Source organism: Nicotiana tomentosiformis, chromosome 11, assembly GCF_000390325.3.
Source record: "Nicotiana tomentosiformis chromosome 11, ASM39032v3, whole genome shotgun sequence".
Lineage (NCBI taxonomy): Eukaryota > Viridiplantae > Streptophyta > Magnoliopsida > Solanales > Solanaceae > Nicotiana > Nicotiana tomentosiformis.
Genome location: NC_090822.1, coordinates 29002047 through 29025940, shown reverse-complemented (window position 1 = coordinate 29025940; position 23894 = coordinate 29002047).

Here is a 23894-nt window from a genome sequence, read left to right as displayed (position 1 = left end):
GTGATGTAAACTGCATACCCGGTCAGATATGATAGATACCGGTATGCCATGAAGTCTAACGATCTCGCGAATGTAAATTCGAGCCAGCTGCTCGGAAGAATAAGTAGTCATCATAGGAATAAAATGAGATGACTTGGTCAGCCTATCCACAATTACCCAAACATTATCAAACCTCAGCTGAGTCCGTAGGAGTCCAACAACAAAATCCATAGTGATCCTCTCCCATTTCCACTCCGGAATCTCTAACTTCTAAAGTAACCCACCCGGCCGCTAATGTTCATACTTCACCTGCTGGCAATTTAGGCACCGAGCCACATACTCCACTATGTCCTTCTTTATCCTCATCCACCATTAATGCTGCCTTAAGTTCTGATACATCTTCGCGGCACCCTGATGAATAGAGTACCGCGAGCTTTGAGCCTCCTGAAGAATCAACTCATGCAAACCATCTACATTAGGTACACATAGCCTGCCCTGCATCCTCGATATGCCATTATCCCCGATAGTGACCTCTTTAGCATCACCGCACTGAACTGTGTCCTTAAGGACAAGCAGGTGGGGGTCATCATACTGACGCTCCCTGATGCGATCATAAAGTGAAGACCGATAGAATACACATGCCAACACTCGACTCGGCTCAGAAGTATCCAATCTTACAAACTGGCTGGCTAAGGCCTAAACATCTAATGCTAAGGGTCTCTCTGCTGCTGGAAGATATGCTAAATTCCCCAAACTCTCTGCCCGGCGACTCAAAGCATCGGCCACCACATTGGCCTTTACCGGGTGGTACGAAATGGTGAAATCATAGTCCTTAAGTAGATCCAACCACCTCCGCTGACGCAAGTTAAGATCATTATGCTTGAACAGATGCTGCAAACTCTGATGATCAGTGTAAATCTCACAAGGAACAAAGTACAAATAGTGCCGTCAAATCTTCAGGGCATGAACAATAGCTGCTAACTCAAGGTCGTGAATAGGATAGTTTTTATTATGTACCTTCCGTTGTCTAGACGCATAGGCAATCACCCTACTGTCCTGCATTAATACCGTGCCAAGCCCAATCCATGATGCATCACAGTATACAGTGTAAGACACCAAACCTATAGGCAATACCAATATTGGGGTTGTAGTCAAAGTCGTCTTGAGTTTCTGAAAGCTCTCCTCACATTCCTCTGTCCACCTGAACGGAGCACCCTTTTGGGTCAGTCTGGTCATAGGTGCTGCAATAGATGAGAAACCCTCTACAAACCGACGGTAATACCTCGCCAAACCAAGAAAACTCTGAATCTCTGTAGCTGAGGATGGTCTGGGCCAACTCTATACTGCTTCTATTTTCTTCGGATCCACCTGGATCCCATTACTCAATACTACCTGACCCAAGAATGCCACTGAGTCTAGCCAAAATTTACACTTCGAAAATTTTGTATATAACTTCTTTTCTCTCAACGTCTGAAGCACAGTCCTCAGGTGTTGCTCATGATCCTCCCGAATTCGGGAGTACACCAGAATGTCGTCAATAAATACAATGACGAAGGAGTCAATATAAGGCTGGAACACACTGCACATCAAGTGCATAAAAGTTGTTGGGGCATTGGTCAGCCCAAAAGACATCACAAGGAACTTGTAGTGACCATACCGAGTCCAGAAGGTAGTCTTCGGGATATCTGGCTCCCGAGTCTTCTATTGATGATAGCCTGAACGTAAGTAAATCATGGAAAACACCCTTGCACCCTGTAACTGATCAAATAAGTCATCAATACGAGGCAATGGATACATGTTCTTCACTATAACTTTGTTCAACTGGCAATAATCAATGCATATACACATAGAACTACCTTTTTTCTTCACAAACAAGACAGGAGCACCCCAAGGTGACACACTGGGCCGAATGAAGCCCTTATCAAGCAACAACTGTAACTACTCCGTCAACTCCTTCAATTCAGGAGGAGCCATATGATATGGAGGAATAGAGATGTGCTGAGTGCCCGACAACAAATCAATGCCAGAATCAATATCTCTATCGAGCGGCATGCCCGGAAGATCAACTGGAAATACATCTGGGAAGTCCCTCACTACTGGAACTGACTCAACTGTAGGAGTATCAATACTGACATCTCTCACATAAGCTAGATACGTGTCACACCCCTTCTCAACAATTCATTGAGCCTTAAGAAATGAAATAACTATGAGGGGAGTATATTCTAAGGTACCTCTCCACTCTAATCGCGGTAAGCCTGGCATAGCCAGCGTCACGGTCTTATCATGACAATCAAGAATAGCATAATGGGGCAACAACCAGTCCATGCCCAAGATAACATCAAAATCTACTATGCTGAGTAATAATAAATCAGCTCTGGTCTCAAAACCACTAAGAGCAATCAAACATGACTGATACACGTGGTCTACAACAAGAAAATCTCCCACGGGAGTAGACACATAAACAAGGGAACTCAAAGAATCCCGAGATACGCCCAAATGTGGGCAAAATAAGAGGACACATATAAATATGTAGAGCCTAGGTCAAATAATAACGACGCATCTCAATGACAGACTGGAACAATACCTATAATGATAGAGTAAGAAGCAACTACCTTTGTACGAGCCGGAAGAGCATAATACCTGGCCTGGCCTCCCCGATTAGGCAACCTCGACCTCCCCGACCTCCACCTCAAGCTGGCTAAGCATGTGGGACGGTAGCTGGTGCTAGAATCATGGAATGAGGACTCGGTGGAGCATGTGGTGGTTGAGAAGTCTATGGAGGTGCACCCCTCCTAAGTCTAGGGCAATCCCTCACAATATGGCGAGTGTCGCCACACTCAAAACAACCCCTCGGAGGGCGTGGTAGTTGTGACTGACTCGGGCCAGGTCTGCTGAAATGACCGCTAATATCACCCCGAGCAGGAGGCACACTAGATACTGGTGGTGCATAATAAGGCTCCTGGGGCCTGGAAGGGGCTGGAACACCATTGGCGGCTGGAAGAGCTCAATGAACTGGGCAACTCACGTAACCCCTACCATGGCGAGCTGCCAGGGCATGAGCTCCAGAGTAAGAACTAGTCTCTCGAGACCTCTTGGACTTTCTCTCCTCTTTGTCCCGAGCAAGCATGCCCTCCAATCTCCTGGTAATACTCACAACCTACTGATAAGAGATATCCATCTCCAACTCCCTGGCCATGCTGAATCGGATGCTGGGGTGGAGTCCCTCAATAAAGATACGAACCCTCTCCCGAACTGTAGCAACCAAGGTCGGTGCATGACGGGCTAAATCACTAAAATGGACTGCATACTCTGACACAGTCGTAGAGCCCTGGTGCAACTGCTCAAACTCTGTGCGACATGCATCCCTGAGGCTCTAAGGGACATACACTCTCAAAACTATGTTCGAGAACTGAGTCTATGTAAGTGAGGCTACCTCGTCCGGATTACTCAACTCATTAGCATGCCACCACTGATAGGCTGCTCCTCTAAGATGGAAGGTGGTAAAAGAAACCCCACTCATCTCCGCTACACCCATATTACAGAGAATACGATGACACTCCTCCAGAAAACCCTAAGCATCATCTTTAGCCAACCCGTTGAAGGTAGGTGGGTGTTACTTCTTGTACCTCTCAAGTCTAAGCTGCTTTGCCTCAGAAGTGGTTGTCCTGGTCTCATGCTGAACTGGAGCTACTGGCGGCATAGGAATGAACTCTGGCGTCTAATAAACCTGGACCCTCTGCTCAAGAGTACAGGCTATGGCAGTCTGTGCCCCTCCCCCGACCTGAGATGTGGCAGGAGCTAATGGAATCAATCCAGCCTGAGCTAAGGTGTTGAACATGCTCATGAACTGGGCTAGAGTCTCCTGGAGGGCTGGTACAGCAATAGCAACCTCCGGTGCCTGCTGGAGCTAAGGTGTAGAAGCTGCTGGGGGCTCCTTTTTCGCCGCTCGTGTAGGTGCTCTGGTTGCACCGCGTGGTCGTCCTCTACCCAGGCCCCGGCCTCTAGTGGCTCTAGCAGGGGGCGCGGGTGCCTGGTCCTCAGATCCTCCGGTACGGGTCCTCACCATCTGTGAGAAAGAATAGATTACAGAGGTTTAGAATTTTTTATGCCAACAAATTGCGCATGACAAGGAATCAAAGAAGCATAATTTTTCCTAACAGTTCCATAGCCTCCCGAAGATAAGTACAGACGTCTCCGTACCGATACGCGAGACTCTAACAAACCGTGTTGTGACTCACGACACCTATGAACCTAGAGCTCTGATACTAACTTGTTACGACCCAAATACCCCTCTGAAACACGTCGTGCCGGCACCTAGTCTCTACGAGTAGGTAAGCCTAACAAATTGCGGAAATACCAAAAATTGAAGCAAGACTTATCAATTAACTGCAATAGATACTGAATAACCAATAACAATAATGTTCGGCATGTACAACAACCAAAACGCTAGACGTACATAGCTTTCCCAAAACCCGAAACATCATGAGTCACCAGCTACAAAAAGGAAATAGTATCTCTATACACCAGAGTCTAATAAAAAGAAATAAAGGAAGTGTTTGACACGGGGGACAATAGAGGGGGACTCCGAGGTCAGCGAATGCGGCAGATATACCTTAAAGTCTCCAAAGCTGTCTTGACTCACTGATAATGCGGCTGATAACAAGCACCTGAATCTGTACACAAAACATGTGTAGAAGAGTAGCATGAGTACACCACAATTGGTACCCAGTAAGTGTCAAGCCTAACCTCGGTCGAGTAGTGACGAGGTCAGGTCAGGCCCACTGGTATATAATAAATAAAGCAGGATAACATAACAGTATAATAAGAGACTTGAGTTCAACAAAGGAAAACATAATGAAATAACAGTACAACACGCAGAAATAAACAACAGAGGATCTTTCGAGATACCATCTCGTAGTCCCAAAAGTAAATATGTAGGGAGAACTACCGAGGTACCGCCTCGTAGTCTCAAGAGTAAATGTGCAGGGAGAACTCCCGAGGTACTACCTCGTAGTCTCAAAAGTAAAAGTGCAGGGGGATCTCCTGGTATACCGTCCCGTAGTCCCAAAAGTAAATATGCAGGGGGATCTCCCGGGATACCGTCCCGTAGTCCCAAAGTAAATACATAGCTTAGACAATTACAGATGATAGGTACAACAAGAGAATCTACAGTTTAGACTAAGTACTAGTCAAGAAAAGAAAGAAGGAATCCACTAAGCATGCTGCAAAGAGTTCAGTTAAGAAATTAAGACACGTAAACATGTTATTTTAGGCTAACAGGGTAACTACACATGCTAATGTACTCAATCAAGGTGAACACAGGAAATTACTCAGTAAAAATCAGATTTTGCAACAAATAGTCCGTGTACGCACTTGTCACCTCGTGTATACTGCGCTCACATATCTTATCAGTACCAATTCCTAAGGGGAATTCCTCCACACAGGGTTAGGCAAGCCACTTATCTCGAGCCAAGCTCAAATCAATCCGTAAGAATGCCCTTTCCACACAAATACGACTCTGAATGGCCCAAATCTAGCCAAAATGAATTACATATCATAAATATACCCTCAAGGAACTAATCTAGCTACTGAAATCAAAGCTAAAGCAAGAAATGGGAAAATCGCCCTAAAGAGTCTCCTTGGGCCCACATCTTGGAATTGGGTAAATGTCACAAAATATGAACACCCATTCACTCATGGGTTCACTCATACAAAAATCATCTAAATCCGATGTCATATTCCCGATCAAAAACCAAAATCATAGTTGAAGAATTTCTACCCTTTTCACCAAATTTCTCAACCAAATTTCTTAATTAGATGATGAAATCAACCATAGATAACTGGAATATAACCATAAAGGAGTTAAGAATGGTTACCCACAAGCTTCCTCTGAAAATCCCTCGAAATGTTGCCTTAATCTGAGCTCTCTAGTTTCAAAGATAGAGAATGAAATCAAACCCTCGCATTTAGCCATTTTGTTCGCAGCGATCTCGCTTCTGTGAGGGGTCCACCACATTTGCGGTCCCGCACCTGCGGAAAGACCCTCACAGGTGTGGATATCACTTAAGTCCACAAAAGTTGCTTCTGCAATCATGGGGTTGCACCTGCGTGTGCACACCTACAGGTGCGCACCTGCGGATCCATGTTCGCTTCTGCGGTCCTTCACCGCTCCTGCGATCACTCTATCGCATGTGCGGACATCGCAGATGCGGAATTCACCTCGCACCTGCGACCCCTGGCACTCCTCCATTTTTTCACTTCTGTGCTTGACTCTCTGCACGTGCGATCCCGCACTTACGGTCTCCCCACCGTAGGTGCGAAAACACCAGATGCCTGAAGACTTCACCAACAACACAAATCCAACTTTTGATCCTTTAAGCACACGCAAATCACCCGAGGCCCCCGGGACCTCAACCAAATATACAAACCAATTCTAAAACATCATACAAACATAGTTGAGCCCTCAACTAAAATCACAAATCATCCTCCGATTCAAACATAAAGAACTTGAAACTTCCAAATTCGACAACCGATGCCGAAACCAACCAAAGCATGTCTGATTGACCTCAAATTTTGCACACATGTCATATTCAACCCTACGGACCTACTCCAACTTCCGAAATTGGAATCCAACCCCGATATCAAAAAGTCCACTACCGTTCAAAATTTCTAAAACTTTGACTTTCGCCATTTCAAGCCTAAATGAGCTACAGACCTCTAAAACACTATCCGGACACGCCCCTAAGTCCAAAATAACCTGATAGATCAAACGGAAATGACGAAACTCCATTCCAAAGTCGTATTCATATAAACCTCCATTTATGGACTAAGTGTCCCAAAACACTCCATAAACCAAAACGAAACCTCCCAGCAAGTCACAATAAGCAGAAAAAGATACGGGGAAAGAAGTAAATGGGAATCGGGGCTAATACACTCAAAATGACCGACCGGGTAGTTACAGAGAACCTGTTTGCACCAGCCTTGTTTGCACCTTAAAAACATGCTCCAGATGGTCTAAAACTCACCTGAGATCCCGTTTAAATATTCAAAAAAGTCCATAAACACTTTACACGCCAGTCCAAGGTCTCAAAACACATACAGATCACCACCTATAAGATTCAAAGGCCAAACTATATATAGAAACTCTCTTAAGTCATAAATTCCTCATTCATTCAAAAGAGTGTCTGAATCACACTTACACATCTCCGATCACTATCCAACTATCACAACCCAAAATCCCGACTTAAGGCGTCGTGATGGCACCTAGTCTCTAAGATTAGGTAAGCCGATTACTTATAACAGTTAAACTAGTTAAATATGATATTTAAAGCATAATGTAATATAAATATCAAAATAAATCTGACACAATCCTATGTGGTCATAATCATAACAATACTCCCAAGACTATGTAGTACATAGTCACGAACTCTAAATGAATCTATAGAAATATCTAAAAATTAAAATGCAATAATATTCGGATAACGAATTCACAGTACAATCAAAAGGAAAAGGACTCCAAGGGACTGCGATGACCAAGCAGCTCTACCTTGAATCCTCGCGATCAAGAAGTTAACACTGCCTGAGTTCGTTATCTCCAATTCCTAGATCTGCACAAAAATATGCAGAAGTGTAGTATGAGTACACCACAGTCGCTACCCATTAAGTATCAAGACTAACCTCAGTGGAGTAGTGATGATGTACAAGTCAAGACACCTACTAGTCATAATAATATGTGCAGTTTATAAGTATAAAGCTAATAATGAAAGCAAGAATCCGTAAACGGCAATAAGGAATAAACATGTAATATATACAATGAAGTAATTATAACACCGTTAAAGTACCAGTGAAACAAAATAAGGAAAACAAATGACAACCAAATAATCAAGATGTTCCAATACAAGTCTCACACTAAAATTAGTTCGAGATACCTCATCTCATAAACACAAGTCAGGAGTCCCAAATCACAAATCATATGTCTATGGCATCCCGTGCCCACATTATAAATCACAACCGCATAGACGACTCACGTGCCAATACCTCAATCTACCCGACATGATCACAGGCTCACTATCATAATATGCCAGGCATAGTCACAGGCCAAATATCACAATCTGCCAGCATGGTCACAAGCTCAACATCACAATGAAAGCAGAAATACAACAATACATGTGCGAGATCAACAAATGTCAAGTTTCATACTCTTGAACTAGTATTAGGTGGCATGATAGGGCATATACATATGCAACTATACTATTTCAATCCAAGTCAGCAAGTAATATCAAAGATATCGAGTAGATCATTGAAAACAACACAACAAGTCATATGGTGCATGACACACACAAGGAAAATCACACCATCATACGGATATCATCAACATTATGCCCCAAGGCAGTCACATATCATCCCTAACATAGCCACCCTTATCTCTCTGTATTGACAATATCATAATAGCCACCCTTATCGCTCCGCCCAGACATTTAATACAATAGCCACCCGTATCACTTTGCATAACAGCCACCCGTATCACTTTGCATAACAGCCACCTGTATCGCTCCGCCCAGACAATAACATAATAGCCCCCCATATCACTCCTCCCAGGCATCAACACAATAGCCACCCATATCACTCCGCCTAGAAATATATCAATAGCCACCCGTATCACTCCACATAACCAACCATAGTGAGATGCCACCCTTATGCTCCACATAACAACAATAAATCCACACAACAAATCACATGTGCTAACATCACAACAACGTGACATATCAACTCATACCACAAGTGCCCATAGGGCACAACCCTTTTCAAAACAACAATACCAATATCACCACAACACATAGCCCACGGATCAACCACAATGTGTACAGGAATCTCAATAGCAACAAAATGAAACAGTGAAAAATATCTCAACAATGAGCAATAATCCATTAAATGACAACTTCAACTAAAACCGATTAATGGCTTTCAATAACTTCAACTTCAATTAATTGCTTAAGGATAAACTCAATAATGAAGGTATTTCTATGAAATGGCAACTTTGAATTCTAATGTATGACATAAGCTAACAATGAAAGAGATGGCATGAACTAGAAACTATGTCTAAATACATGAGAATAACTTAACAACGAAGGGATATCATGTAATAGAAACTTCAAGTAAGAATAATTCAACAATGAAAAAGGTAAGTGAAAATAAAAAGGTAACAACATCAAATAAAGCAAGAAGAGTAAACTTGACAAATAAAAGATAGAACATATGCTAACAACTTCAAATAAAGCATGTAAGAATAAACTTGATAGTGGAATATAGAACATGAAATGACAACTTCAATTAAAGCATATAAAGATAAATTTAACAAAGGAATGTAGAACACGTAATGATAAATTCAATTAAATGCATAGAAGAAGCCTAAGAGTCTAATCCAGTAAATTTTCACATATAAGGCCATGTACACACTTGTCACCTCATGTACACGTCTTCCTCATAATCCAAATAGTGCAATTAAGAACAATCCTACGGGGTAATTCCTCCACACCAAGTTAGTCAAGACTCAAAAAGCTAAATCAATACTCTAAAATAACCTTCTCGTGTGAAACAACCTCCGGACGGCTCGAATCTAGCCAAAATAACTTAATGTCATAAATAAAAGCCATAGAAAATAATTTCGGTTAATAAAGCTTCGATCTTTAATGAAACCCAAAAATTCAACCCCCGCCCGCACCCGGAACCCAACAAAACCAACAAAATCCGAACACCTACTCCAATATGAGTCCAACCATACCAAAATCATCCAATTCTGACCCCAAATTGGACTTCAAATAATTATTTTATATTTAAAAAGGTTTTTACAAGAACCCTTGATTTCTCCAATTAAAATCACTAATTAAATGATAAAAATGAAGACAGAATCAAGAAATATGACTAGATTCGAGTCAAGAATACTTACCCAATCCAAATCGTGAAAACCCCTCCAAGATCGCCCAAAACTGAGCTCTCTAACTCAAAAAATGATAAAATAACACAAACCTCAAAATATAGTACTTTTACATTCATCCCATGCATTTACTCAACGCGATCGCAGAACATTCCTCGCGATTGCTGAACAAAATGAAGGCTGCCACAAATAACGCTACGCGAACGCATAAATACACTCGCGAATGCGACTCACAATCCTAGCAACCTTAGTGAATGCAGTTCATGTCATACGAATTGCTGAGAACAAGTCCCTGATGGCCCCCTCTAGTTTCCCTTATATGCAATCACGAAAGCAAATGCACGAATGCGAAAAACGACAGCTCAAACCTTTGCAAAAGCGAACACACTGTCGCGTCCGCGATGACCAAAACACCCAGCTTCTATCTCGCGACCCATAATCTAACTAGTCGTGATGGCACCTAACCCAACCCCGCTAGGTAAGCCAAGTGATAGACAACACAACTCAAATAGGATAACATGAATCAATAAATAATATAACTGAGCTTTCTATACAAAATCCCATGGATTGGTATTACAAGTCACGAGCTTCTAAGACTTATAATTTTTAAAGGTGATACGAAATAAATACATCATCTGTTCGAAATATACATAAATAGATTTATAAATCTAAAGCTACCAAGAACAAAAGCCAGCTATAACCGAAACACAGGTACATCTCTAATGCCAGCTCCTACCATACACAACAACATCAGCTCCAAAATCTGCACGCAAGGTGCAGAAATGTAGTATGAGTACAACCCACCATATGTACTCAATAAGTAACAAACATAACCTTAGGTTGCAAGCAGTGACGCACTCGCAAAGCGGTCAGAGTCCAACACCAATAGCCAAATAACAACCTGTAATAATTTAATGAAGGCAGTACAAACAATAACTCAAAAGACATTATGCCCAGGTCGTTCATAGTTACAGAAAAAGTAGACATGCTTTACTCATATAACTGTAAAGCCCAAATCTTTCACCGAAGTCACTGAAATATGAGTATATCAGAAAAACTATGATTTTTTCAAACTTTCAACAACAGATAAGACACTCCATTATCGGATAATATGAGGAAAGTACATCTCTATTCCTACATGCTAATATGCATGTCAAGTCATCAATTATCCATATACCGTCTAGCTTGAGGAATATACATCTCAATGCCTACATGCCAAATGTACATATCAAATCATGAATGCCACAACACCGACTAGCATGAGGAAAATGCATCTCTATGCCTACATGACAAGTATGCATGTCAAATGAATGATTTCACGGTAATATTCCCAGGTACTCTCACCCTCAACATACTCAAGTTGTCTTCCTCAAATGCCCACTTCATCACCCATACACACAATCACCCAGTATTGTATGGGTAACTAGCTCATAAGGCCCTCAACAAAGCACATGTATATATATATATCACTACGCATGCGCTCATTGCTGGTATGTCAGACTCCGGAGGGGCAGATTCTGCCCAAGTACTAATCAAAAGCCTATAAGGCTTGTTGCGGCGTGCTGCCCGATCCACAATAATAATAAAGTCAATAAAGCTTGTTGCGGCATGCAACCCGATCTATAGTAATAATAATAATAATAATAATAATAATAATAATAATAATAATAATAATAATAATAATAATAATAATAATAATAATAACAACAACAACAATAATAATAATAATAATAATAACAACAACAACAACAAGAATAATAATAATAATAATAACAACAACAACAACAACAACAACAACAACAACAACAACAACAACAACAACAACAACGACAACAACAACGACAATAATAATAATAATAATAATAATAATAATAATAATAATAATAATAATAATAATAATAATAATAATAATAATAATGATGATGATGATGATGATGATGATGATAATGCCATTATGGCCTATTGTGCCGTGCAACCCAATCTACAACGACACTCTCAACTCGGCTCTATGGCCCATCTGAGTCATCAACCTCTCAAGTCTCAAGGGCTCACAATCTCGTACCACTCAGCACAACAACTCCACATATGGATAAACAGTGATAGCATGTGATGTAGCGATGAATGATGAACAAAGAATGAGATATGATATGCAAATAAAAACTCATGACTGAGTGTATAATTATTGTTAAATCAGATAACTCAAAACAATAGAAATAGCCTCATTAGGTCTCAATCGAATAAGCACATAACCTAAACATGATTTCAAACATGAATCACAGCTCAGACAATCACATAAGTAGGGGGAAATATGGCTATAATAGGATCTGATTGTTGAACAAGTCTGATAATAGTCTAAAAGTCAACTTGAGTCATGATTACCCCGGTGCAAGCCCACACGCCCGCCACCTAGCATGTGCGTCACCTCAACACATCACAAATAACATGGTTCCTAGGGTGATTACCCTCAATCCCAAGTTTAGAAATGTTACTTACCTCGAACAAGCCAAACCCAATACCGAGCAAGCCAAATAATACTCTAGAAACGCCATCCCGTGCGTATCAACATTTGAACTGCTTGAAACTAGCCAAAAGCACTCAATAACATCAAATAATGCCTAATGAAATAATCCTAAATGATAGAGATCGAATCTTTACATATTTACTCAAAGTCAACTAAAAGGTCAAGCATGGGCCCGCACCTCGAAATCCGACAAAAAGAATTTGATAAATGCATTGCTTATGAAGTATGTGTGCATGTATGTCCTATAGATTTACCCACAAAATTGGACAACCCATTCAATTAAAATTCCAATCATACTTATTTCACTCAAATCTAACTCCGTATCGATTTTTAAAACTCAAAAATTTACTTTTGGAAGGTTTAGACAAATACCCCCAATTTCTCTTGAAAATCCGTAATCCAAATTCCAAAATCAAAGATAGATTCATGAAATATAATCAAAACTGAGTAGAAAACACATACCCCAATCCATGTGGTAAAAATTGTTCAAAATCGAGCTCCAAATCTCAAAAATGTGATAAAACTAGCAACCCTCGGAATAAATAGAGTCTGTCAGCACTTCCGCACATGCGGTCAAAGAGCCGCTTGTGCGGCGTTGTTTATGTGACCCAACCTCTGCTTCTGCAGAAAAACACTCAGGCCACTCACACCTACGGACTGTTCTCCTGTTCTGTGACATCGCGGGTGCGATGCACCTTCCACTTCTGCGAAGCTCTCGCCCAGTCTGCCTTCCCACTCCTGTGCAACATCGCCCATATCTGTGCTCCCGCAGATGCGCTAAACTTCCGCATCTGCGATAACATCTACCCAACTCTCGGTCAAACTTTTTAATATTCCAAACCTTCAAATTTCTAACTTTCTCAAAATAGTGTCGAAACCTTCTTGAAACATCCAAATGAAAATTCAGAAATACGCCCAAGTCCAAAATCACTATCCGGACCTAATAGAACCATCCAAACTCCGATCCGAGGTCAAATACAAAAAAGTCAAACTTTGCCAACTCTTCCAACTTAAAGGTTCCTAGTTGAGAATTATTTTTCCAAATCAAATCCTGAATCATCTGAAAACCAAAATTGACGATCCACACAAGTGATAATACATGATATGAAACTATTCAAGACTTCAAATAGCTGAACGGAATGCTAATGCTCAAAACGACCAGTAAGGTCATTACATTCTCCCTCACTTAAAGATATGTTCGTTCTCGAACGTGTCAAGAGTCGTTCCAAAGCCAACAACTCACTGTGCAAACTTGCCATGGACAAACCCGAGGGTGATCCCACGTCACCCCAATCCATATAACTCTACCACACCAACATATCTGAAGATCCTTACTTAAACCTTAGTTCGTAAACCTTAGAACCCAATTTCCAACATCCGAAATTCACTATATAAGACCCGAATCTCGCATCTACACACTGTATAAGTCTGAACAAGTTGTATCAAGCCATAACCATAACACAAGATGTAATCACATGATATACCACATAACTCGCATACTCGTAGCAATAATTTCCGATCACAGTAGCTACTCAAAAACAAACCTGGTATTGATAATAAACCTCATATCAAATAAAACCTCATTTAAAACCTTCGTACACTGATGATGATGAGAGAAACACGTAGAAACTCATAACCACTCATCAGATCAACAAGTCATGGAGCTCAAATTCTAAGCCGACTTCCAATATTATTCTTCCAAACATACCGTAATAAAATTTGATAGCCCCCATTCTAGGTCTAATGACCTCATCTAATTAAACAAAACTATTCTACTGAAATGCCATTCCAATACAACCTAAAACCACAAACCGTACAATCCATGCACCAATTAGCAACAATTCAAATATATTCAAACATGGAAAATGACTCAAACGAGAGAACCATCCCGCAATCTCAACAAATACCACCACAAATGCAATGCTATGAACCCATCACACAAAGTAGAACAAAGACACACAAATCTATCACAAAGGATCATATCCCAATATGACCCTGTTGGAATGCGCGACTTCAACCAAACACTAGTCCATATTAAATATCTTAAGACACAATGCTCAAAATCAACTACCACACACAATTCGACATCAAGTACACCAAGTGCATGACCATAACCATGAAGAAACGGATAGCACAATATACCACCAATAGGAAAAACTATAACCCAGGCGCAATCACCCATTCAACACCCTAATAACCATCTCGCTCGAATTTTCCCGCAAGGCCCAAACAAAAACGCATGTGGTGTGCAAATAACTAACACATCACAACCCATTGTAGCATAGAAGAGTAACATATAGAACATATCCTAACATGAACAAGCTAAACTCCAAATGAATGACACACCCCTCAACAATAATAGTGTTGAGTCAATAATTTGACCCGGTGTAAAATTGTAACACCCTAGAAAATTTTAAAGTATTTCAGTGTAAAGCCCCGTAGTTTTCGCAAGTATTTTCAAGGTTTTGTGATGTCGGAGTAGGCTTACATGTTTGATGATGGTATAAGATATTCGCAGCAAGCTTGCGACCGCATTCCTGTGTCTGGGCACCATTTTTCTTAATTAAAAACCCGACTCCCATTCCGTTAAAACTCCTATTTAGTCCATTTTGAAGCTCATTTCTCATATTTCTAGTGTGAGAGAGAAAAGGTTCTATAGGGAGGGTCTAATTCCCACCAATTAATCTTCAACCATCACTCAAAGCTTGGAAATATTCAAGTAGATTACCAAATTCTTCATCCAAAAAGGTAAGACTTCATCACCCCAGCTATTAATTTCAAACATAGCTATAATTGGGTATTAATAATATGGTCCATGGGTGTGAGGGTTGTTTATCTTGCATGCATGTGATAAAGAGTATGGGAAAATAAGAAGTGAACTAGAACCATGAATGTTTTCCTAATTTTGGATTTAATTTGTATATTGCTAAAATAGATTGAAGTTGCTAAGGGTTCCAGAAAATTGTAGAGTCTAAAGAAGCGCAATTGAGGTATGTTGGCTAAACTTTCACTCTTGGAATTGAATTCCATAATGTTTCTGTAAGTTTCAAAGTGTGGGTTAAGTATTAAAAGGTTATGGCTTTGAGTCGTGTTTCAATGAAAGATAGAATTGTCTAAAAGCTTTTATACTAAATTCATGCCCATTAATGGCTGTTTTAACTAATGCTTTGATTTATAAATATATCCAGTGTGATTCGAGTTCTATATACTCATGTGTTAAAATTATACATTGTCATTTCTGGGGGAGAGTGCTGCAAGAGTAAATGGGGTATTGGGTGTTTATGATTTTTCATGTGTGTTCCTATTGTTGGTTGGTATGCTTCATTCTTTGGGAAGAAACCATTTGTGTTTGAAGTTTCCATTTCAAATGGATTTGAAGTATATGATTTTTTAAAATATCCTATATGTTGATACTTGATGGTGATCTTTGAAATTGAAAGAGGTGAAAGTGTGGAATATGAAATATGGTCATCGTGCCACGAATAAAGAATCTTGTGAATGGCCTAATGAGCCAAGGAAATATTATCGTTGTGAATGACTGGAAATACTAATGAGAATTCATACAATGTGAAAGATGTTGAGGTGAGTACAATTGTATTTATGATATTTCTGTTTGCAAATAAAATCAAAAATATTTTTGGGAGCATCATTAGCAATACTGAGGAAGGGTGGGTCATAAGGCCCACACCAGAAACTACACGTGCCGGTGTAGGGGTGGATTATAATATTATTCCCCTTAATTGGTATGAAGCTGAAACCTTTGTGGATTGAAAAAGTCAACCCGCACGGCATATGTGGGAGGGCGGCCTAGATGATCAGGTGGAGATCAGACGCCATATTGTGCATATCGTGGTACTACTCATGGTAACAACTTTCTTTTGCATCACATGGCAAACCACATTGTTCGTGGGGAGATGGCCTAGCCGATCGGGCGTGATCGGACTCCGTGCTAACAAAGAGGGTGGTATATCGGTGCTAATGATCTCGCAACCAAAATTATATATGAAGTTTGTATTTTGGAAATTATTATGTTTTAACTCGACGTTTGGATATTGTTGATTGTGAATTGTTGTTTCTATATGTTGCCTTTTCTTATATGGGCATTCTATTTTGAAAAAGGATTTTTAGCTATACATGCTAGTGCTATTCGACAGTACTAACGTCCCTTTTGCCGGGGGCGCTGCATCTTTAATGGATGCAGGTGGTTCTTCAGCAGCCGACATTGATTAGTGATAGCAGTACACTCTTTTCAGCTGATTTGGTGAGCTCCACTTCATTTCGGGGTCATATATCTTTTGCTTCTCATGTACAGTGTTTTGAGGTATAGCCGGAGCCTTGTTGCCGGCATTTCCATATTACTCTTCTATTGTATTTAGAGGCTCCATAGACAGGTTGTGGGTTATGATTGATGTTTTGAATTAAACTAGAAATGTTGGTACTTGGAAATTATGTCTTTCATTAATTGTATAAACTCGTAATGTTTCGAAAATTATGAATGAAGCTACTAATGGGAATGAAAACGAAGTTGTTAATAAAAAAATTTCAGTGATTGATTAGTGGAGTACATCTCCTCTTTATTCATGGATGAGTTTGGGTAGAAGGAAGTCTAATAGGCTTGCTCGGTCGGGTTCTCTCGGTTGAGCGCTGGTCGCGCTCCCTGAGTTTGGGGCGTGACAAACTTGGTATCAAAGCCTAAGGTTTTAAAGTGTCCTAGGATGTCTCGGAGCCGTGTCTAGTAGAGTCCTTCTTATTGGTGTGTTGTCGACCACATCTATAATGAGGAGGCTACTTGGACATTTAGGAATTTCACACTTCTTTGATACTCCAGATCGTGCGATAGAGCTCAAGATAGGAAGCTAATTTCCTCGTTATGTCTCATGATATTTTTCAGATGAGTAATCTACGAGTTAAAAACAACGAGGAGGGAATGACCGCTCCATTGAATCTGGGAGAGATTACACAATAGTTTGTTGGGATAATGCGTTGAGCCGTGAAGGGGTTGGAAGAACTTGTTGCTAATGGAAGTGTCCTTATTCCTACCACTATCACCGCACCATCAGATCGTGTGGTGAGAGAATCTAAGAAACGAAAGAGGGTTGTTGGTGCTAATGAACCATATTTTGTGATTTTCAAGAAGCGACACTTGGGAACATGTTGGATGACCCTTGAAATATGTTATGGATGTGGAAAGGGGGGGGGGGGGCACAAGAAAAACAAATGCCCTAGGTTGGGTACACCCATCCAGTTATGTTCGTCATGCGGGAAGGAACATTTGGCATCCTGTTGTGAGTATGCTTAGTAGCGCGTTAGAGGTTGTATCTTTGGGCAATTCCAAAGGCCCACACTACAATCCGGTGCTGGAATTGTTAATCCCGCATTGGAAGCTTGGAGGAAGGATAAGGGGTATGCTTATGATGTATGCAAAAAGGGTAAATATCAAGTCAGTGAGACGAGTCAGTTCAGCGGACCTCATCCCTGTTGTGTGAAGTGTGGGAGATGCCATCCGGGAGTGTGTCACTATGGTACAAAGGTATGCTACAAGTGTGGTATGACGGGCCACTTTCTAAGAGATTGTTATTTGTCTCGCCAGAGGATGGGCAAGGGTTTGGCACAGCCCGCCAGTTCTGTAGCTACTACATCCACAACGCCTCCCCAGCTAGATGCACTATAACGCATGTAGGGCGTGGAACAACCAGAGGTGGTATTCAGAGCTCGGTAGGGCCCAGCAGGTTTTATGCTATGAGGAGACGTCAAAAGTTTGAGGCTTCTCCAGATGTGGTTACAGGTATATTGACTGTCCGATCTCATGATGTGTATGTTCTTATTGATCCCGGTTCCACTTTGTCATATGTCACCTCTTATGTTACTATGGAAGTTGGAATATAACTGAAACAACTTTATGAGTCGTTCTCTGTATCTACTCTTAGAACGAAACATAGAATTTGTGAAGCCTCTTTATCACAATTCCTTATATTTACAACCTCTTGAGAAATTGAGTTCTATAATGGGTTCCTTGAATTGCGTTATAACCCTAGGTTAATACTTCCCATTGCTTCCCTAAATTCTCAACAAGGGACAATACCTGATGAATTTCGTACAGAACCTTTTGATTCAAATGGATAACATCTACTCATTTGTGCCTATACATGCATCTCCATAATATTTACTTATGCTGTATCATATCCAATGAAAAGCAGCCTAGTGTTGAGATCCTTCATGAGTCACTATTTTCCTCTCCGGTATATAAGACTTCTATGGTTGGAATAATTATTCTACTCCTTTATGAATAGTATCATGAATCCTTTTCATTGTCTAGAAATATCAGAGTATATCTTAGCACCTTGCATGTGTGTACATGCCAATTGAAAGGGCCCACTTATCCGCATAAAGTTTTTGAGCAACTTGTGATTTATCACAAATTCTTCACAGGGAGGTCTTGTTGTTTACCCATCTCAGTATGACTTTCATGTCCACCTAGATCATGCCTCAGTGAGTAACTCACCTTGTTCGCAGTATTGTGGTTGCCTGTGAATTGGCCTGATATGGCAACTGGAGAGTTGTTATGGCAAAAACATGTCTAGCTCACGGCAAAGTGTTCTTTCTCTCTAACTAATACATGATTTCATCCAACATTAAGATGTCCTAGTTGCATGATTCCACTTGTGTAAGATTGAAAGTTGAGTAGCCTTATGATGAGCATATTGAATTGAAAGACAAACTTATCATATCTCTAGTCCTCTCACATAGTATCAAATATTGGCAAAAGATTAAGCTGTGGGAATGATAATAATCTCACAAGTGTTCAACTTCTTTTCATCCTCGTAAGCTTGTGGAATAGATTCCTTGTGCTAGTTACTGTAAAGAGTGTAATGCAACTTTGTGTATCTTGAAACCCATATCATATTCAGGGTGCTAGAATATTCTCATTTCGAGTTAAACTGATTTTCCCTACATTCCAAGAGTCGAATGGTGTCACATAAGTGCTATCTCTCTTTGAGGCCTATTATTGCCAAACAAGGCACGTATGGAATGAAACAATTGTTGTTGTCCTTTTCCTGGCTCATAGTATTCCAAGAATAACTGACGCTAATGTCTTTATCCTCCAGACCATGCCTCCCATATGTCACATGTCTAAAATGACTCATTTATTTAAATCTCCTAATCATGAACCCGATCCCTACATTATCTATGCCTACTAGGCAACTCTATGACTCGTTTGTTGAACTGATGGTATCACCACAACGAATCTCCATGTCAGCGCTATTGGTAGTGACCTTCATGTCTCTTAGGATATAACCTCCTGAAATGCCGGGCTGAGCACGCTGATGGATTCTTGAATATTTCCAGCGAAATCTCAAACCTCGTTGTTCCTGTTTGTAGAAAATCTATTGAGTATTGTAGGTTCAGGCATGTCAAATAAGAAGCATCATCCCGTGATCAAATATATGGGATAGGAAATTTTATGGTTATAGTCAAGCTAGCACATCTTAGAGAAATTGTTGGAGGTTGCCAAAGGTTTAGTTTGGGTGTTTGGCATGGAGATTTAGAGTTGAAGAAAGTGAATGGGTTATTCTCAATATTTTCTGCATGAGGATGCTGTGTGAATTGTCAATAAAGGTAAAGTATGCGAAGTCACATTAGGCCTTATGAAATTTTGAAAGGAAATAGGCTAAACTATGAGTATGATATTTCCCTATTATTGTTCTTCGTGTACCCGGTGTTTCATGTGTCTATGTCTAATAAGGCAAAGATAAGGGATAATGGGATTGTGAGGAGCAACTATTTGCTATCCTTGTTAGAAAAGTTCGGGAGTTGAGATTGTCTCCGTTAATGTGTTATGGAGAAGTCTGTAAGTTTTGGAGACCACATGGAGAAAAAAAAGTGTTAAGGAAATAAAATGTTCCCACTTGAGTGTATAGTTAAATGATTGTGATTTGAAAGGTACTTCTGTGTGTTATGATTTAAATATGTGCAGCTCTTGTCCAGATACCACTCTTGATAGTATAATGCCTGTAATGATGAGATTAGTGATGTTGTTCTACATGGTGATGTTTTGTCAAGTTGCGGATGTGTTGTTAGGAATTGTTTTGGTGTTGCTCTGGCAGGTGGATAGGCTCAGTTACAGGGGAGACTCTGGCGAAATTATTTTTGGAAATTTAGGGAGTTTGCCAAATTTTGAAACTACTGGTGTGTGTGAACCAACAGTTGAACCACATTGAATGCTAATAATGGATTTTGACCCTCATTCGAGGACGAATGATCCTAAGTGGGGGAGAATGTAACACCCCAAAAAATTTTGAAGTATTTCAGTGTAAAGCCCTGTAATTTTCGCAAGTGAATTCAAGGTTTCGTGGTGCCGGAGTAGGCTTACAGACTTTTTGGATTGAACAGTACCCTACGGACTGAGAGGAAAATATTTCACAGAAGAACTCATTTCTACGGCCCATTATTCGGCCTCATAATCACTCTACGGACCGCATAATGGCCGCAGAGTGGAGCAGTAAGTTTGGCCAACCAGAGGTAAATTTTGCGGTCGATTATGCGACCGCATAATCAATATGCAGACCGCATATCGATCGCATAATCCCTCTTGAGTTTTTGCGGAGGGAGTTCTGCGGTGCATTATGCAACCGCAGAACGAGTATGCGGACCGCATACTGGTCGTATACCTGGGCCGTAAGTTCAGGCCCCTGAGGGCCATTCCTGCGGTCACTTTGCGGACCTCATAACCATTATGCGGTCGTATATGCGGTCGCAGTCCTGTGTCGGGGCACCATTTTTCTTAATTTAAAACCGACCCACATTTCGTTAAAACACCCATTTAGTCCATTTTGAAGCTCATTTCTCATATTTCTAGTATGAGAGAGAGAGGGTTCTAGAGAGACGGCCTAATTCCCACCAGTTAATCTTCAACCATCACTCAAAGCTTGGAAATATTCAAGTAGAGTACCAAATTCTTAATCCAAAAAGGTAAGACTTCATCACCCCATCTCTTAATTTGAAACATAGCAATAATGGGGTATTAATAAGATGGTCCATGGGTGTGAGGGTTGTTTATCTTGCATGCATGTGATAAAGAGTGTGGGAAAAATAAGAAGTGAACTGGAACCATGAACGTTTTCCTAATTTTGGATTCAATTTGTATATTGCTAAAATAGATTGAGGTTGCTAAGGGTTCCGGAAAATTGTAGAGTCTAAAGAAGCTCCATTGAGGTATGTTGGCTAAACTTTCTTTCTTGGAATTAAATTCCATAATGTTTCTGTAAGTTTCAAAATGTGGGTTACGTATTAAAAGGTTATGGCTTTGAGTCGTGCTTCAAAGAAAGATAGAATTGTCTAAAAGCTTTTGTACTAAATTCATGCCCATTAGTGGCTGCTTTAACTAATGCTTTAATTTATAAATATATCCAGTGTGATTCGAGTTTTATATACTCATTTGTTGAAATTGTACATTGTCATTTCTGGGGGAGAGTGTTGCAAGAGTAAATGGGGTATTGGCTGTTTATGATTTTTCATGTGTGTTTCTATTGTTGGTTGGTATGCTTCATTCTTTGGGAAGAAACCATTTGTGTTTGAAGTTTCTATTTCAAATGGATTTGAAGTATATGATTTTTTAAAATATCCTATATGTTGATACTTGATGGTGATCTTTGAAATTGAAAGAGGTGAAAGTGTGGAATATGAAATATGACCATCGTGCCAGAAATAAAGAATCTTGTGAGTGGCCTAATAAGCGAAGGAAATATTGTCGTTGTGAATGACTGGAAATACTAATGAGAATTCATACAATGTGAAAGATGTTGAGGTGAGTACAATTGTATTTATGATATTTCTGTTTGCAAATCAAATCAAATCTATTTTTGGGAGCATCATTAGCAATACCGAGGAAGGGTAGGTCATAAGGCCCACACCTGAAACTACACGTGCCGGTGTAGGGGTGGATTGTGATATTATTCCCCTTAATTGGGATGAAACTGGAACCTTTGTGGATTGAAAAAGTAAACCCGCACGACATATGTGGGAAGGCGGCCTAGATGATCGGGTGGAGATCAGATGCCATATTGTGCATATGGTGGTATTACTCTTGGTAATAACTTTCTTTCGCATCACATGTCAAACCACATTGTTTGTGGGGAGATGGCCTAGCCGATCGGGCGTGATCGGACTCTGTACTAACAAAGACGGTGGTATATCGATGCTAATGATCTCCCAACCAAAATTATATATGAAGTTTGTATTTTGGAAGTTATTATGTTTTAACTCGACGTTTGGATATTGTTGATTGTGACTTGTTATTTCTATGTGTTTCCTTTTCTTATATGGGCATTCTATTTTGAAAGAGGATTTTTAGCTATACATACTAGTGCTATTCGACAGTACTAACGTCCCTTTTGCCGGGGGCACTGCATCTTTAATGGATGCAGGTGGTTCTTCAGTAGGCGGCATGGATCAGTGATAGTAGTACACTCTTTTCAGCTGATTTGGTGAGCCCCACTTCATTTCAGGGTCATGTATCTTTTGCTTCTCATGTACAGTGTTTTGAGGTATAGCCGGGGCCTTATTGCCGGCATTTCCATATTACTCTTCTATTGTATTTAGAGGCTCCATAGACAGGTTGTGGGTTATGGTTGATGTTGGGAATTGAACTAGAAATGTTGGTACTTGGAAATTATATTTTTCATTAATTCTATAAACTCGTAATGTTTCGATAATTATGAATGAAGCTACTAATGGGAATGAAAAGGAAGTTGTTAATAAAATCTTTTCAGTGATTGATTAATGGAGTACATCTCCTCTTTATTCATGGATGAGTTTGGGTAGAAGGAAGTCTAATAGGCTTGCTCGGTCGAGTTTTCTCGGTTGAGCGCCTGTCGCGCTCCCTGAGTTTGGGGTGTGACAAAAATACACCTCCTCATTGGGCCTGCACATGGGGCCCCAAATTAAGTCCGATCATCCACAGATAGATAAATAACCCTCCAAAATTCCACAATGACCTAACCATACCACATACTATTAGGTGTATAAATTTGGCCATACCTTCACAATCCGCAACCAAGGAACAATTTGCCTCTGTGAGCTCCCAGTCTCCAAATCCCTAAAATACCAGAATCACCACATCCGATCCCAACTCGACCACTCAAGTGACTAGCACATCCTTCATACACAATTATTCCACAATAAATAGTTCCAAAATTCTTTCGTGCCACATAGAAAAATCTGAACATCATTAGGTAATACCTTCTGAAATGCGTGCCCTTCTCAAGTAATACCAAGTAGTACTAGCATTCATCTAAACATCTGGAACCATCCATGCAGCCTAAGAATTCCTGACCTTTCCTTCAAAACTAAATTGCGATCTTATACTTGCAAATCTCAGTCCAACACGATGCACCGCATCTATCATGCCATCATATGAAAACACGAGAATACCATTATCAACTCCAAGTCACAAGCAGAATA